The sequence below is a fragment of the Rutidosis leptorrhynchoides genome, chromosome 2 (assembly GCF_046630445.1).
Source record: "Rutidosis leptorrhynchoides isolate AG116_Rl617_1_P2 chromosome 2, CSIRO_AGI_Rlap_v1, whole genome shotgun sequence".
Classification (NCBI taxonomy): domain Eukaryota; kingdom Viridiplantae; phylum Streptophyta; class Magnoliopsida; order Asterales; family Asteraceae; genus Rutidosis; species Rutidosis leptorrhynchoides.
The window spans coordinates 492,759,062-492,766,491 of record NC_092334.1 but is presented as its reverse complement, the minus strand read 5'-3'; positions in this window follow the sequence as shown (position 1 = coordinate 492,766,491).

Genomic DNA, 7,430 nt, shown 5'->3' with positions numbered 1-7,430 from the left:
ATATGACCGAAATTTATCAAAAGAAAAGACAAGGCAAGGAGCTCCCTTTCGGTAGTCGTGTAATTCAATTGAGCTCATTGTAAAGTCTTTGCTCGCATAGTAAATGGGTTGGAATCGCTTCTCAACCCGTTGGCCCAAAACTGCACCAACCGCAAAATTTGATGCATCGAACATGAGCGCGAATGGTAATGACCAATTAGAAGCTATAATGATTGGTGACCAGTTTATCCTTAAGAAGAAGGTTTGAATGTTTGGTGCACTTATCCGAGAAATCAAAAGGCGCATCATTTTCTAGGAGTTTATTCATCGGGGTTACGATTTTTGAGAAATCTATAGTGAATCACCGGTAGAAACCGGCATGTCCGAAAAAACTCCTAACACCCATTACATTAGAATAATGCCAACACTCGAGATTTTGTGCCTTAGGATAATGCCTTCGCGAACCATGAAATGACATTTCTCCCAATTAAGCACTAGATTCGATTTCTCACACCTAATAAACATCTTTTCCAAATTAAGAAGGCATGAATCGAAAGTGTCACCGAAAACTGCAAGTCATCCATGAACACCTCCATGCATTCCTCAACCATTTCATGGAAAAATAACAATCATACACCTTTGAAAAGTCGTTGGAACGTTATAAAGACCGAATGGCATGCGACGGTATGAGAATGTTTTGTAAGGGCACGTGAAGGTTGTCTTTTCTTGGTCCTCGACGCTATTGGGATCTGGAAATATCCCGAGAAACAATCAAAGAAACAATAAAAGTTGTTTCCTGCCAACCCCTCTAACATTTGGTCGATGAAAGGAAGTGCTAACTTGACTTTTCTTGTGGCGTCGTTCAACTTTCGGTAGTCGATACAAACACGCCACCCCATGACCGTCCGGGTAGAAATAAGGTCGTTTCTATCGTTGGTGGTAACGATGATACCATCCTTTTTGGACACGCAATGTACAGGGCCTGTCCACGGATTATCAGAAATCGGGTATATTAATCCCTCATCAAGCTATTTAATGATTCCCTTTTTGACGACATCTTGCATATAAGGGTTTAACCTTCTTTGACGTTGCACCACGGGTTTGGAGTTATCTTCCATTAAAATTTTGTAGGTGCAATATGAAGGACTAATACCCTTAATATCATTTATCTTTCATGCAATGCCCGGTTTATGGTCCTTTAGCACGGAGACAAGTTGAGATTTCTCACTTTATCGTAAGAGAAAAGGATTTTCTCTTCTTCATATTTGCGGAATTATTAACAATATTTAATTTTGTTTATGGATCGTGAGGATCCAGAAATTAATAACTTGAATGTTATATGGAAATGAATTCATGATATGAATAAGAAATGGACATTTACTAAACTTTTGACTAATGGATTATGATTGAACCTGATAACGATGCTTACCAAATTTGTATGATTTAAACGTATGAATATGATTTATGAATATAACATGAATTATGATAGCTTGTTGTGCTATTTTCTAAGATGTCTACTATATGAGCGCTATTCTGAATCCTTTCAGACTCGACGACTAAAGCTCTTCAGAATCTAAAAAGACTCAACAGAGAAGAAAACTAGTGAGGTTTATTATCAACTACAACCTGAATAAAACATTACAACTGATGTCTCTTTATGTAGACGAGCCTTGCACTAATTACAGTTACCCTAGGATTCACGCACTATTGTTAGTCTTCAAGACATGACTGCTATGGTCCGAGCACTAAACTACTTTAAACACACACCTTACATGATCGAGCACTTTATTGATTCCTATAGCCCACATGGCTTACACACTTATTATACGTATTTATGACTATGGCTTACATGACCCACACACATAATACATTTTAGCAAAAAAGAGAACAAATTCAAGCACATCAACGTTAAGTCTTAATTTTTCAGGGGGAGGAGGAGGAATTACAAGAAACACTCAAAATTTTAACCCAACAAAAAACGGTCAAAAAAGAAGTCCTAGTAAAAAAAAGGGTCACCTCCACAAATAACACACTCATCATCATTACCTTCGTCATCCACATCAACACTAACATCAAAATCACAAACACCACATGATTCCGTCATCATTAACCTAGAAGAACCCGAACAAGTTCAACAAACACTCAAAAAACAAAGCTGGTACGAAATAGTTGAAGGGGAACAGTCTCAACAACTATCAAGATCAGAAGAACTAAAAAAGAAATGGTATGTCATTTTTGACGGACCAAAGGAGTATATCACAACTGGGCAATAGCAAATCAACGCATAACTGGCAAGCGTGTAACACACAAAAGTTACACAACTCAAGAAGCAGCAATCGCAGCATACAAAGAATCATCAAAAATGGTCGATCTCAACCATTATCTCTACGGCCAAACAAAAAGCCTCAACGCAATAAATAAAATGGAAAATATTCTCTCAACAACAGAAAAGGAAAACAGGAAAAGGCCATCTACTGAAAACTTCTAAAGGTTATGGCATAGCCTCGTAAACTATAATGAAACTCATACAACAATGATGTTCTATCCAAAAAATAGGAAAACTAGTCTCAAGGCAGTTTTCTACCAGAAGCATCTCCACTAACGGTATCGGAATATTTCGTCCATGGACTAATCGATACTCTATATATCGATGGTCGGACACTCCATGAAATCAAAGAGCTACCACAAAAAATGCAAGACGCGATCACCTGATACATAGACAACTTTGCAAAAAAAAAAAGAGAAATATTCCTCAGGATACATTCAAGTTACCCAATATTCAACGAGTACCTACAAGAGATGAAGCTCCACATATAACACCTACAGTTAATCATCTAGTAGAATCTCTAGCAGGAGTCTATTTCAGCTCTTCAAAAATAGGGATCGGTCAAGAATAGCAAGAAAACATAAGTATTAATTATGTTCACAAAAACATATTAATCTATTCAAGCATCAACGAAAAGATCGACGAAAAAAGGCCTCAGTTTAATCCAGAATTTTGAGGAACCCTTCTAAGCATTCACAAGACAACTCGCATTATTCCCAGAAGAAATGAAAAGACTATTATGTAGTCAAATCTCTCATGCACCAAGCCATAGTTGTGGGTACTGTTCAGACGCATGCAATAGCCATGGAAAAAAAAGCCATCAATAATCCAAAATTGCCGATATTTTCCTTTTTGGCGTGGAGAGGATTACAGTCAAATAAAATAAAGAAGTGGGTTCCACGTGGGCCATGACAATAAATATTTATAATGTAATGTATTATGTGTGTGGGTCATATAGGCCATAGTCATAAATACGTATAATAAGTGTGTAGGCCATGTGGGTCATAGGAATCAATAAAGTAATCGATCGTGTACGGTGTGTGTTTAAAGTAGTTTAGTGCTCGGGCCGTAGCAATCAAGTCTTGAAGACTAACAATAGTGCGTGGGTCTCAGGGCATCTGTAACTAGTGTCAAGGCTCCTATATATAAGGAGACATCAGTTGTAATGTTTTATTCAGGTTGTATTTGATAATAAACTTCACTGGTTCTCTGTTGAGTCTTTTTAGATTCTGAAGAGCAGAGCTCTAGTTGTTGAGTCCGAAAGGATTCTGAATAGCGACGCTATCCCCCGTTATCAGCGTAACCGCTCATATAGTAGACATCTTAGAAGATAGCACAGCAAGCTATCATAATCATAATTCATCATCATATCTAATTCATGTTATATTCATAAATCATATTCATACGTTTAAATCATATAAATTTGATAAGCATCGTTATCAGGTTCATATCATGAATTCATTTCCATAGAACATTCGAGTTATTAATTTCTGGATCCTCATGATCCATAAACAAAATTAAATATCGTCAATAATTTCGTAAATCCGAAGAAGAGAAAATCCCAAGTTTGAAAAGTCGTCGTAGCATTACAAAGACCGAATGGCATGTGACGGTATGAGAAAGTGTCGCGAGGGCACGTGAAGGTTGTCTTTTCTTGGTCCTCGGCGCTATTGGGATTAAAGTGTCGTGAGGGCACGTGAAGGTTGTCTTTTCTTGGTCCTCGGCGCTATTGGGATTTGGAAATATCCCGAGAAACCATCAAGGAAACAATAAAAGTTGTTTCCTGCCAACCCCTCAACATTTGGTCGATGAAAGGAAGTACGAAATTGGCTTTTCTTGTGGGGTCGTTCAAATTTCGGTAGTCGATACAAACACGCCACCCCGTGATTGTCTGAGTAGAAATAAGGTCATTTATATCGTTGATGGTAACGATGATACCATCCTTTTTGGACACGCAATGTACCGGGCATGCCCACGGATTATTAGAAATCGAGTATATTAGACCCTCATCAAGCAATTTAATGATTTCCTTTTTGACGCCATCTTGCATACAAGGGTTTAACCTTCTTTGACGTTGCACCACGGGGTTGGAGTTATCTTCCATTAAAACTTTGTGGGTGCAATATGAAGGACTAATACCCTTAATATCGTTTATCTTACATGCAATGGCCGGTTTTTGTGGTCCTTAAGCACAGAGACAAGTTGAGATTTCTCGCTTTACCGTAAGAGAAGAAATAATTACCGCAAGCTTGGATTCTTCCTGAAGGTAAGCATACTCGAGATGATGTGGCTTAAGCTCCAAAGTTGGAGGCTCTTTAATTGATGATTTGCTTCGGAATTCACTCTCTTGTCCAACTCCTTGAATTCTTCTTCCGTTGGCTAATAACCATTAGCCATCAATGCGGTCATCATGTCTACCTCCTCTAACATATCCTCATCTCCATTAGCTATCTCACATTCTCACTTTCACCAGATCCCTGTAATTTCGGTAACTCTTGGAACAACTCAACACGTGTGTCTACGGATTGCATAAAATAACATGTATCATCGGTAGACTCAGGGTATTGTAAGACATGGTAAAAAAAAAAATGTAGCGCTTGCAACCTCTATCCTAAGGGTCAATTGTTGGCTATACACGTCAATAATTGCCCTAGCCGTATTCAGAAAGGGTCTACCCAAAATAAGAGGCACTCGTGTGTCCTCTTCCATGTCTAAAACCACATATAAATCGGCCGGGAAAACCCAAGTACATGCCTTAAATAGCATATTCCCAATGATTCCTCGAGGGAATTTAACAGAGAGCGATCAACTAGTTGAATAGCCATTTGGGTTGGCCTATTCCAACTACCATTCATGAGGTTCGGAGCTTTCACGGTCTCGCATCTTTTTACCGGCGTTTTATTCGTAATTTCAGTACTATTATCGCACCCGTTACCGAATGTATGAAAGGGGGTCGATTCACATGGAACAATCAGGCCAATATCGAGTTCAATGAGCTAAAGCGTAAGTTACTGAAGCACCAATTTTGGCCTTGCCAAACTTTCATGACGTATTTCAGGTTGAGTGTGACGCGTCCGGAGTGGGCATTGGGGGTGTATTAAGTCAAAACCAACATCCCATAGCCTACTTTAGTGAAAAACTTAATGACGTACGTCGCAAATATTCAACTTATGACCGAGAATTTTATGCGATAGTGCGTACACTTGAGACTTGGCGACTTTACTTGCTTCCGACTGAGTTCATACTTTATTCAGATCATGAGTCCCTTAAATAAATTAATGGGCATCATAAATTAAGTCCTCGACACGCAAGATGGGTTGAAACTTTACAGACATATACGTTCGTTATCAAACATAAAGTCGACACACTGAACCAAGTGGCCGTCACCCTTAGTCGTCGCCACTCACTTGTTACTACATCCGCATGTAACATCAGGGGGTTTGACTTATTGAAGGAATTATATGAAAGTGATAAAGATTTCAAAGACATTTGGTGTAACTGTACAACAGGGACTTTTAGGAGTTTTTTTTATGCATGATGGTTTTTTATTTAAAGGCTCTCGGTTGTGCATTCCTTCTGGGTCATTGTGTGATGAAATTGTTATCGAAAGTCATGCGGGTGGTCTTGCGGGACACTTTGGTATTAACAAAACCCTATCACTTGTTAATGATCGTTTTTATTGGCCTCATATGGAGCGATATGTCAATCGGGTGGTGGATCGATGTCGGATTTGTCACATTGCAAAGATGCTTGGCAGCAACGCGGGATTATATACACCTCTTCTTGTACCGAATGGGCCATGGGAAGACGTAAGTCTTGATTTTGTTCTTGGCTTGCCCCGTACGCATCGACATAAATATTCAGTCATGGTGGTGGTTGATCGTTTTTCCAAGATGGCACATTTCATTCCGTGTAACAAAACCTTTGACGCTAGTCAGGTTGCTCGTCTTTATTTTTCAGAAATCGCCAGGCTACATGGCATCCCAAAGACTTTAACTTTAGACCGTGATGTTAAATTGATTAGTCACTTTTGGCGTACGCTATGGGCTCGCATGGGATCCAAATTACAATTTTGTAGTTCACATCATCCACAAACGGATGGTCAAATCGAAGTGGTTAACCGGAGTTTGGAATTTTTTTTTTTTTTTTTGAAAAGAAAGATAATTTTATTGATAAGGAAATGATACAAAGAGAATTACAACATGAGTAACACTAATTTGAGCGAAACTCGAGGACCTATACTAGATATAAAGTAAGAGACTAACAAAATGTAGAATACCCTGATTTCGGAGCAGTATTATCGAACTTAACATCAATCACCATTACCCTCATCATCTACCAATACATAAAAAGGATTGTTTGTTTCAATTCTATCTTTGGAATATGTCTTATTATTACCTTCACCATCAATGCTCTTCCCTTTATCTCTTTTCCTTAAAACATTATGATTTCGATTTTTCTGGGACTCCACATTCCAATCTGTTTCCTCCACAGTAATATTGTCTTTAATACCATAATTATTCTTAACTGCATTTTGCTTGATACCTTTTGCTTCTGTTGACTGCCATTGACTTTTATTAGTATCAAAATTCAACTTATGAAATATCCTTCCTTTCTTACCAACAACTTTAGAGCCGTCCTCAACACACTGGTTATTTAAATCAACTGTTTCACCATCATTGTTGATTTTCAAAGCGTCTTTTAACACTTGTGCAGATACTTCATCTTCTGTTTTAGGCCTAATTTTACAAGTATTAAAAGAGTGCCCAAACACTTTGTGATATTAAAAGAGTGCCTAATTTTACAAGTTTGGAAATTTATTACGTAGCCTTGTAGGGGAACGTCCAAAACAATGGGATTTAACCTTACCACAAGCCGAGTTCGCTTTTAACCGGTCAGTCAATCGGACCACTGGAAGGAGTCCATTTGAGATAGTGTATGGACAGAACCCACTTACTCCCCTTGATTTGTTGCCAAGAGTTGTGTCCACTGATGTTTCTCATGATGGGCTTGCACAAGCTGAACAAATAAAGGCTGTCTATAAACAGGTTCGTGATCGAGTTACCAAGCAAAATCAATTGTATAAAGCAAAAGCTGATGTCCATCGCAAGAAAGTGACCTTCAA